Raw genomic sequence first — 8,758 nt, 5'->3', positions numbered from 1 at the left:
TTTTGAATAAATTAATATATAGGGAGGCAGATTTGGTCTAACAGAAAAAGAATTTTCTTTCTTTGGGGACTGGAGGGTGGGAGGGGAGGACTATCAGTCACTGAGCATGTTTTACATTAACTAGTTTTATCTTCTTACAGTTTGTCATCAGCTATTTTTTGAGCACTTATATGCCAGATATAGGGAAGGAAGACAAGGCTCAGAGAATGTATGTCACTTTGCCCTAGCTCATCTTGCTAGAACTGGAATTGTAATCCATTCTGTCTGTTTCCAAAGCCAGTAGGCTTTCTACTATACTGTAAATGGAACGGGGTTTTACAAAGATGAATTTTCCCATTACTCATACACTTTAAGCCAAGACTAGATGATCATCCATCAGGGTACTAAATTGTGCTAAATAATGGATACTTGAATTAAGTCCAGACTGGGATATTGGACCAAATCCAACTCTAAGATTCCGTGATTCCAAGATAGAAGCAGTCCATTCATGATAGAAACAAATTCTATAACAGGATTTCTTTATTTTGGAAATAACAAAGAAGAAAGGAAACCTTTCCTGAGAGTGTTGCTTGGAACCCAAGGATGTGAACTTACACAATTGCTGGAACATTACCCTTTAATGCTGAATGGTGTAGAAAGAGGTCTCAGAACTACATTTGTGTTTCAAATCCAATAGCTCCTACCAAAACTTGGAAACTATAAGATGGAAAGTTTTCAGTGAAGTAAGCAAACTGTACAGTAATCTCATAATTGTTCAGAATGAATGTCTTAAGCAAAACCTACATAGTGAACTCTGAAAAGCAGTCAAACAATAAAATTAGAAGCAGATATTGGTAATTTTCCAGGAGTCATTCTTGGAAAGAATTAGTGTTTAAAGATTAGCTGAATCAAATCACTTGAAAATAAAAATATTTTATATTTCAGATACTTATTACCTCATACCTTAAATATATTCAGAACCATGGGTTTTTTTTAAAATCAAATACTAAAGTTTTAATTGAAGTCAATATAAACCAGAATTTCATTAATCAGAAATGTTTACCTCAGGTGTTTAAGAGTCATTATATTTGGACTGTGGACAAAAAATAATCTGCAAAGAGATTATTTTATGATATGGAGGTAAAACAATAAGCCATGGATTCTAGAAGATCATAAGGAACTTTGTGTGAGAGTTTTTCCAAAATCTTAAGCATGTCCCAACTTCCTAATTTACTAATTATTTTTGGTTTAACTTTTTAATGCTAATTAATAAGTAAATAAATGATGTTTCTATTTAATATTCTTAAAGGTATATGTGCTGAGTTCAGTAGCTATTCATGTGAAATTAATATGCTTCTTAATTGGTATAAAATTAAGTGAAAACAAATTATAATGTATCTATAGAATATAAAATATTAGCATCTTTAGTCAACCATCACAACATGAAGGTGACTTATCTTATCCAAAGAAATCATGAAATGGTTAAAAGTGAATTCAGGGCAAGGTGGATGAGAACTAAAAACGTATTTACGAAACTGGATTAAAAGCATCTTTTCCACCTGTGCATTTGTCACATAGAAGTTGTCTGGCAAATGTTAGTTTCTTTCTTTACTATTTATTATATGTTCAACTTTTGGCAAAAGGAAACACAGTTATATAGTTGTGTCTTATTTTACACTCTAGACAGTTTCCTTAAAAGTATGAGTTGGGGCTGGCCCGGTGGCGCACTGCTACAGTGTGCCGCTTGGGAAGTGCGGTGGCGCTCCCGCCGAGGGTTCGGATCCCACATACAGACCGGCCGCTCACTGGCTGAGCGAGGTGCGGGAGCAACGCCGAGGGTTGCGATCCCGTTGCCGGTCCCGGTCCGGTGCGGGCGCGACACTGAGGGTTGCGATCCGTTGCCGGTCATGAAAAAAAAAAGACAAAAAGGAAAAAAAAAAAAAAAGTATGAGTTGAAATTTTGTAAACTAAATATCGTAAATGGATTATTGGATTTAGTTTTAATGACCTTTGTTAGCAAATTATAACCTCATCATTTACATTGTGTAAACCTGAATAGTTTTTAATTAGTTTTGCTTAGACAATGTAAACCTTTCTAGCTATTAAGTAATGGGTCATATCTGCTTGACATAAGATTCAGAATAAAAGGTCAGTATATAACATCTAAAATAATAAATAAAAAAATAAGTACGTGAGGTAATGCATACATTAATTAGCTTGATTTAGCCATTCCACAATGTATGCATATTTCAAAACTTCATGTTGTACACCATAAATATATTCAATTTTTGTCAGTTTATTTATTTATTTATTTATTTCTAAAAGATGACCGGTAAGGGGATCTTAACCCTTGACTTGGTGTTGTCAGCACCACGCTCACCCAGTGAGCGAACCGGCCATCCCTATATGGGATCCAAACCCGTGGCCCTGGTGCTATCAGCACCTCACTCTCCCGAGTGAGCCACAGGCCGGCCCTAAAATTTATATTCTTAAGTGTCGACATAGTGGGATGCAAGACCAAGAGTTCCAATGTTCTGTTTTTGGTTGAATGCAACACCGCAACTCCTGAATCTCAAAGAGTAAGTATAATTCATTCAAAATAATTCTTTCATTTCATCTTGGTCAAGTTATAAAAATTTTACCACCTCATGGGGCAACTTATCACTATATAATTCTCAAGAGAAAATTGAGATGAAACTATTAAAAACAAGCGAAAATACACGATAGTGATCAACAGCAGGGAAAAGTCCAAGTCGGACATTAGAGAGAACATGGCATCTGGGAGAAACCAGTTGTATGCCCATAATGAGAAATTCCTGATGGCTGGAGTTACAGCAGCTTAATTTCACACTGAAGCTTACTGTAGAATGCCAAGATCTTCATGTTCTGCTGAAACGCATTTGCCAAAATGTTCTCTTTTTTCCATCATATGTGCTGTTTTTCCTTTCCTCCTTTGTGTATTCGCATTCTTAAATATATAATTCACTGTTAGAAGAAGAGATCATTTTTTAAAAAAACATGTAGTTTGTAAAATCATGCATTTACATCAGAGGAATCTAGAGGATGTTCTGATTTAGTCTTTATAAAAGTTTTTGTTTGGTTGAACTCTTTTAAGGGAAAGAGTATATCAACAACATCATGTAATAGTAGAGTATTATTAAATGTCTTGAGACCAACCCAAATGCTAATAATTTCTGATTTTAAAATTTGGCATTTTTAGTTGAGTCAGTATAGAGGAGGTGATTGCTTCCAAGATTAAGGAATTTCCTACAGATCACAGAAGAGCCAGAGCATCTGTGCCCTGTGACAATGAGGAACACAAACACTTTTGCTCCTGTAACACCCACAACATCAAGGCCCTTTGTTTGTTATATTCTAGACTTTCAAGATTCTGCCACAATTTATTATGTTCCCCATGAAGGAGATTGAAAAAGAAACTAACACTATTGTGTACCTATTTCATACTAATTATTTGTTAGGCTCTTTCATATACATCACCTTACTTAATTCTTACCACCACCTTCCAAAGTGAGTACAAGTGTCCCTAAACCCCAATGATGATTTCTCATTGAAGAATGACCCAGGTTGTAGGTATTACATTTGGTAGTAGCAGTTTTTCTGCAGGTAAAATGGTGGTGAGGTCAATTTGGAGGCTATGTTGTCCAATACAGCAGCTACCAGCCACATGTGACTGTTTAAGGTTCAATCAGTTAAAATTTAAAATCCAGTTCTATAGTCACACTCACCACATTTGAAGTGCTCAATAGCCATGTGTAGCTAGTGGCTATTGCTTGGACAGTGCAGATTATAGAACATTTCCATCATCGCAGAATGTTCTATTGGATAATGCTAGCTGGAGGTTTGCAACAATTAGAACAGATGGCATTTTCATTGGAGAAAATAAAAGTGAAGTTTGATATACAACTGTGTCATTAGATTAAGCAAAAATTTAATTCAATATTAGATGATAATTTATCATGTGACTAGTGAACAAGATGACCTTAACATTATCCTCAGCCTGACTAAACTTTAGGCAGTCTTCCTGCTCACTCTAAGCCCCTGATTTCCCTTTTCTTAGAGCATTTTCTTTAGAAAACTTGTAAATCCTTTCTCTGCTCCTGTGAAATGTACAAATGTCTCTTTTAAAGCCTCTTGACAGTTTTACAACTCAGGAATATCTTTCTCCAGGACCTGGGAGCCATCTTTTTTAAATGTACTCATCAAAGAAGACAGCACCTCAATCTCCCAGTTCCTGTGGGAGAGTAGGAGCCTAACTTCAGTGGGCACCTCACTCCCAGTTGCAAAACTACCTCCGATCATAAATATATGAAAAGTTTGTTTTTCCTTTTGATAAAGCCAGTTATTCTGTCTGGTTAGCTCAGTTGGTTAGAGCATAGTGCTGATAACACCAAGGTCCAGGGTTTGATCCCTGTGGCCAGCCACAAACATAAAATAAAATAAAAGCCAATTAGCAAACACAGATGGACCATGACTTCCCCCTAATGTCCTCTAACAGTGTTGGTTTCTTTTTCAGTCACCTTCATTGGGCACATAATAAATTGTGGCAGAATTTTCACTAGCTCACTCCAGCCCTTAAAAAACCCTAACCCCTCTGCCTCAGTGGAATTGAGTTCAGAGTTAGTTCTGGCCTCTCTCCCCAATGGCAGTAGCTTTGAATAAAGTCTTCCTTGCCTGTTTAATTCTGGTGCAGTTTTTGCTTTGATACCAGTTTTCAGAAAATGAAACAGTAATTCAAAATAATATAATTCTTACTTTATATTAAAAATAGTTTTGATGTTTTCTTATGATAAACCATTAGCTGAATGGTCTACATAGGTAATCATATGTAATGGGGTAAAGTGAAATGGTTTGATTGCAAAGGTAAATCCAATTCCAGGATTTAAGGGTACAGAATTGCAATTACAAGTAGACACCAGTTACATACCAGACACCACTTCTGTACCACACATACCTATTACCCAGTTTAACTGATCTACCATGAAAACATGATGGACAAAGAAGCCAAGTTTTTGGTCGAGGAACACATTCTTCTGGAATTTGGTCTTCCTCTAGCTGAACATAGAAGACCCAGCTACATTCATTGTGTGTCCTTCTAGCAATCTATTTCCATTAGGATTCTTAGGCCAAGCCAAGGCCACACCCAGCCCAAATCTACATTTCCGGGTCTTCCTAGAATTTATATTCTCTGCAAATCTCAGGGAATTAATCATCAGTCTTTCAGCTTCTTAGAATTTTGCCAGAGCTGAATCACTGTTAATAATATATAATTTCTGCTCAGAGAGTATATCCAACAGTTTATAGAGAGATGGATCTTTAGGGTGATTGTCTTTTTTTTCTTAGCAGCATCCCAGAGAATTTACTTCCATTATCACCCAAGCACCAAGAGGGTCAAAAATGTCAGCTCCCATTCAGCTCTTGTTCCTGGTTCAACTACAATTTGTTTTTTTTTTTTTCCCCTTTTTGTCTTTTTTCGTGACCGGTAACGGGATCGCAACCCTCGTGTCACATTTTTTCGTGACCGGTAACGGGATCGCAACCCTCGGTGTCACGCCTGCACCGCGCTCAACCAGTGAGCGGATCGGTCTCTATATGAGATCCGAACCCTCATCGGGAGTGTAGCCGCGCTCCCAAGCGCCGCACTCTACCGAGTGCGCCACCGGGCCAACCCTGAACTACAATTTCTTTAAAAACAAAAACAAAAACAAAAACAAAAAACAGGTTTACAAAGAGATGGTTCTTGTGGGGAGGGGAATGTTACAGGAGGAATCACAGACTTATTAGAACTAAAAATATCTCATAATATATAGATATATTTATAAATTTATGGTGCTTTATTATTTTCAGAAGGCTTTCATGTTAATTCTTTTATTCCTCCCTATCCCATGAGTGGTTATTAATATATACCATATTTAACAAAAACAAAACAAAACAAAAAAAACAGGAAGCTTAAGGGGATGGCTGGTTAGCTCAGTTGGTTAGAGCATGATGCTGATAACACCAAGGTACAGGTTTGATCCCTGTACTGGCCAGCTACCAGAAAAAAAAAAAAAAAAAAACACAAAAAACTAGGAAGCTTAAAGACATTGAGTGGCAATCAAATCTTTTAAAAGAGTTGTCTACCTCTACTGTCCCCTCTTCTCACTGCCATTCTCTGTAACCCATGAAGATTTGTGCCTGGGCTCCTGCCACTTACTAAAATTATCCCTGACAAGATCTCCCTTAACCTCTATGTGGAAATCTTTCAGTCTTTATCTATCCAAAGTATCACCAGTACTTGACTTTGTGGGCCACACCCTCCCTTGGTTTCTGGGACACTACACTCATTTGTTATTTCTCTTGCTTAACCTGTTTCCCTCTTAAGGACTCAGACTTGACTTCCTCCCTCTCAGAGCTTCTCACCAGGCAGGAAGCAAAGAGATACTGATTGCGTCATCCAGATTGGGCCTAGAAGTACAAAACCTCCTAGTTGAGTGTTGTCATCAGAAACATTTTTACTCTGTGCTCCTATGAGGGTCATCTAAGAGGGGTGGATCTGAAAGTGTGCCTTTCTCCTTCCCAGCAGCATATGGAACTCATTCCTCTCTTGAGTACATGTGGGAGAGGTCAAGTTGGACATCAACTTTAGTAGCCTCAAGAGGAGATAGCACAGCTCAAGATACAGGTAGCAGTGGTAGGAAAGCCACATAGGCATTCCTTTTTATTGGAGCTGCAATCAGAGGACCAAATTCTGTCTGCAAATATATTAGTGCTAACTACACTTTTAGTAGTGTTCAACATAGCTGCAATATGACTATCCTAACAATGCATGTTTGTTCATCAAGATTCAAAATCCATTCTCATCTTTACAAGAAATTTACTATTACATTCATCAATTTTTTAAAAAAGGATGATTCTTTAAATATAATTTCAACTGTCACATATTTTTGAGCAGTTATAAAAATATTCTGACTTTTTTTTATTATCTACTTATATGAACATTTCTCACCAATGGTAATGATCAAGAATTTGAACTTGGGTGAACCTTTCTCAGCAATGGTAATGATCATATATAATTAGAAAGAAAGTGAATCAATTTCAAACAAAAAATCTGACATTAGAAAAGTCAGCTTAGGCTAGCCAGTTAGCTTGTTTTTAGAGCATGCTGCTGGTAATAACAAGGTCAAGGGTTCGGATCCCTTTAATGGCCAGTGCCAAAACAAATAAAGAAAAAAAAAAAGTCAGCTTATATATTATGTAAGTTTAATATTTAGCACTATTTTATTTTCTTATTGTAGTTATGGAATATAAAGAAAGTATTATGGATCAAATTGTGTCCGCCCCCCAAAAAGATATGTTGAAATCCTAAACCCCAGTACCTAGAACAACACCTTATTTGGAAATAGGGTCATTGCAGACACAATTAGTTAAGATGAGGTTATGCTAGAGTTGGACTGCTAATCTAATATGACTTGTGTCCCTATAGAAAGACAGCCATGCAAAGACAGAGGGACACAAAGAATACCATATGACAATGATGGCAGATATTGAAGGGCTGCAGCTGCAAGCTAAGAATGCCAAAGATTGCCAGCAAACTACCAGAAGCAAGGAAGAGGCAAGGAACAATTCCTCTACAGGCTTCAGAGGGAACACGGCCCTGCTGACACCTTGATTTTGGACTTCTAGCGTCCAGGACTAAAAGGCAATAAATTTCTGTTGTTTTAAGCTACCAAGTTTGTGGTACTTTATTATGGCATCCCTAGGAAAGTAATATGGAAAGTAATGAAAACTTTCACTGAGCCCCGTATAGACACTCCTCAGTCTCTTACAATTACCCATAGCGTGCATACAATTGTTATTTTCTATGTGTGCTATGATGTGTAAAATGTTGGGAAGTACTGTCTTCCATTCTTTTGGAAACATTAGTGTTTCCTAGGGGGGGGTTGTCCTCGGCCCTTTTCTCTTCTCCTAATCAACCCATTCTTGCTGAGTAATCTTATCTACTCAATTTACATCTGAATATTGATGACTTCAAATCTGTATCTCCAGTCTCAAGTGTCTCTAAACTCAGATGTCTCTCCTGAGCCCCAGACCCTCTATTCCACCTGCCTGCTAGACTTGGAGGTCACACAGTCACTGAGACTGCAAGACCCAACTGGGATAATAAAAGGAAATCAGAGTGGCTTAACTTTAGATTATCAAGAGAAGCTTGGATTCAGATCCTTATACTAGCCAGCCACCAAAAAAAGAGGAACTTGGAGATATAGGTGTCTGTGCATTGCTTCAGGATATAGATAGCTCTATCATTTTCCTCTTTTTTTTACACAGAGATCCATCCATACACCTTCCTTGAGCCCATCTCCCATCAAAGTGAAGACAATGTGAGGAATCATTCTTGAGAAATATCATCACCATGAGGAGCCTAAAATGCTGGCTAGATGTAGTAAACAATCTATGAGAATTCATCCACACAAAAAATAGTGCCAAATATGCCACATATAATAACTGACTAGCTCGTGATGTTAAAGAGAAATTATTCACTGGACACTTGTTAAAAATGAAAAGACACTTTGAGCTATAGCAGTAGGGGAGAGAGAGACTTCAGTGTAGAACTAACCTCAATTTCCCAGAAACACAAGGTCGGAGGCTTTTTAAACATTGGGGCGTGCTAAAGGAAAAGTACTGAGGATGATAGTGGGGGATTGTTCAGTGTGATCAGGCCAACTGTGTCTGTTAACTAGTGCTTATTGAAGTTAGGCTCCTACCCTCCCACAGACACTGG

At 37.5% G+C, this 8,758-nt stretch overlaps 1 non-coding gene across 1 annotated transcript; it reads left to right on the top strand.

Annotated features, from left to right (window-relative positions):
• The first annotated feature begins 5,956 nt into the window (after nt 1-5,956).
• On the top strand, nt 5,957-6,029 carry TRNAI-GAU. The gene has a single exon. It is a non-coding gene; the product is annotated as a tRNA-Ile (tRNA).
• Nucleotides 6,030-8,758: the final 2,729 nt, after the last annotated feature.

This window comes from Galeopterus variegatus, unplaced genomic scaffold (genome assembly GCF_000696425.1).
Source record: "Galeopterus variegatus unplaced genomic scaffold, G_variegatus-3.0.2 Scaffold8511, whole genome shotgun sequence".
Lineage (NCBI taxonomy): Eukaryota > Metazoa > Chordata > Mammalia > Dermoptera > Cynocephalidae > Galeopterus > Galeopterus variegatus.
The sequence above is the reverse complement of the archived record's forward strand: the minus strand, read 5'-3'. Positions and strand labels throughout refer to the sequence as shown.